Raw genomic sequence first — 2,949 nt, 5'->3', positions numbered from 1 at the left:
AATCTCACCGGCGTTTCACCAGAGAAAGAAGCAATTATTCACCCTCGGTGTGAAAGTGATTTGGCAGCAGGAACTTCCCAAGGAGCTTTGATCAAACCGTCGGTACTTGATGCACTTCAATCGTTTACGGAATTCCATTGAATATTATTGTCGTTACTTCTTATACTAGCTAATTCTATCGATTACATAATCATTTGCAATCATCACGTTGCACTATGACAGTTCCATGTTACAAATGTTTTGTTACAACGTTTCGAAGCAAAAATGATTATACAAGATTCATGAGAAAGTTTTTAAATTAGTTGATTTATTTAAAGAAAAACAAACAATACGATTCACAGTTTTTACACTAACAAGTTTATCGTTACAACGTTCTATTCTAAAGTCTTTTGACAGATTTATTTTGCACTTTCCTTCACGCACGTCCCTTCCCATCCGACGGGACTTCAACGAAATCTAACCATGTATTTACGCTTTCGATTATACAGTGCATCGAAAACGCGCGTACAACGACACTTTTGCGACAATTAACCCCTAAACTGTTCCATGAAACGATAATAGTTACTCCATCGAGAGAAAAATTAACACTAACGTATAGCATAAATCGGAAACATTTAGTTCAATACATTATACACCTCGATTAACGTTTAGATTATAATTTTATTAATTATCAAATTATACTTTTCCAGTCGCCTGAACATTTTCGATTGGAGAAAGGTTTAACGACGATTTTATACGCTTTTAACGACAATTTTAACGGAACTTCGTTTTATTAAACACGCGCGTTCTATAGGAGTTTACTTGAGAAAAAATGTATGCGCTGTCTGACGGTCCACGATCGAAAATGCGCGCGTTAGCCCTCTGGAAGCGGGAGTGCCCTCAAAGATGGCGCGACATCTTTTTTATCCGGGGGGATGCACCTCGCGGGATCAATTCATTGGGCCGTGACTACGCGTGTGTACTATTAAAACAGTGCCGTACGCATTTAGGTATACAACTGGATGCACGATGCACGCTGGACTCCCCACCGAGCGTAGACCAACGTTCCTCCAACTTGCTACCCTTTCTTCCATCTTTCTCTATCTATGCTCGCGCCTCCCTTTCTATCCCTCTTTTCGCGTCTCCCTTTCTCTCCCACGCGCCATCTCTTTGTTTCTCACTGCCTCCCTCACACGCCTGTTCCCGATTCTGGAAAAGCTTTCGTCGTACCAACGCAGCCGCATAACCTCACGAGTTGCGCCTGTGTCAATGATTTCTAACGTAGGCGGTACTTAAACCCCCTTTCATCCCGCCGCAGTGTGATAAAGGCTTTCATGAAGACGATACGGAAATCGAACGACGTTTTATTCTTCGTACAGATCCTTTCTTTAGAATCGTAATAGAGACAGAGATAATTAATTTGTATACTTTTTATTCGATCGACGTTAAGTTCGTTATTTGTAAATATAAGATTTAAAGACAGATTGTAAAGTCTTTGAAGGTTAGAAAGTTAAGTCGATGTTGGCTGAGAACCGCTGAACTATGTATTACACGAAGCATTGTTATACGTCCAGATAACGCCTCCAATTCTGATTGGTCGGTTGGGTGGTCCCGCATGCCACGCCTAGTGGCGACTCTATGTAACTATCCCCTCCATGGTTTTACCAACACAGGTAACGCAAGAGTACCTTCTCTCCATCTCGTTCTGTTTGACGCGGACAATATGTCTTCGCCGTTGCTTCCGTTGCCGCCTCTCTTTGTCAACGGTCCTCTCTCCTCTTGTGTTTCTCTTTTTAATGCTTCTGCGCACTACAGCAACTGGCTAGGTATACGAATGGTTTATAATACGTGTGTATGCGTGTGCGAAAGTTTGTGCAAATGTGTGCGCATTTATTTGCACTTTTTCGGCTACCAGCAAGCCCAAGGGTAAGTTTCCGCTGTTCTCCACATAAATTCTTCCGGTTTCTCTCTGTTGCTCCCGGTTAAATATTTTTTAAACGAATACTACCAGATATGCAGCCGAAGGTATTTTTTAGAGAATTTTCTCTGGATGAAAAATAAAAGATTGATAAGCGGTATGTTTGTTTCAAATTTGTTTGATCTTTCCCCCTCCTGGTGTTCTCAACATCTTTCATCGATTATTGTTCGGAAATTAAACGAAGGATACATGCTTGGAAACTTTCGTCACGGTCATATTTTTAATGATATACGCAAAGATGTGCACGGTCAGCAGGTAGCCAGCAAGATTTTACGACACGAGAATAGCTTCCAGATGTTGGTCATTTAACGATACGAGGTGGCCTATTCGGAACAACAAGTTCTCACGCCCAAATTACTATGCTACCACACGAAAATTCACAACAAAATGGTAACTAGCAGTTTCGAGCTTTCCCTTGCTTAACTTATGTTCTACAGCAAAGGTAACAATATGTGACCGTTTTAAAAATGACCGTCGCTACAGATATTTCTACACGCTGCACTGAAAGGATTTAAGTAAAGAAAGGTTTTGTTATACTGTGGAAAATTCTAATTTTGTATTTCGTATTGTAATCATTTTGTAAAGTCGTTTTAATCTTGCATTCAATATTTAGAAAATTGTACATTACTAACGATAAAAGAGTGTCGCTGTGCATTACACTACGTCAATTTTAACAATTTCGTTTTATAATATAGTTGATGCTGTGTCAACGTAAAAGAGGTAAGTGAACATATCGACTGTAGAAAATAGTTTTGAAAGATAGATTATCTCTGTAACATTCTCTCATGATATTTGTCACTTTCTATATGATCGACGTACTATCACGAAGTACAGTTATATTGTATAGGGACTTTAGTTTTAGATTAACAGGTACATCTAGTGGTCTAGTAATAAATGCAGACGTGTAGTTATTTACATTAAAAACGCGGTAAAACATCAATAATGTATAAATCTATTTTTATGTAATTAAAAGTAATAAAATAATAATAACA

The sequence above is a fragment of the Habropoda laboriosa genome, unplaced genomic scaffold (assembly GCF_001263275.1).
Source record: "Habropoda laboriosa isolate 0110345459 unplaced genomic scaffold, ASM126327v1 scaffold90, whole genome shotgun sequence".
In the NCBI taxonomy this organism is placed as follows: Eukaryota; Metazoa; Arthropoda; class Insecta; order Hymenoptera; family Apidae; genus Habropoda; species Habropoda laboriosa.
This window is presented reverse-complemented; position numbering follows the sequence as displayed.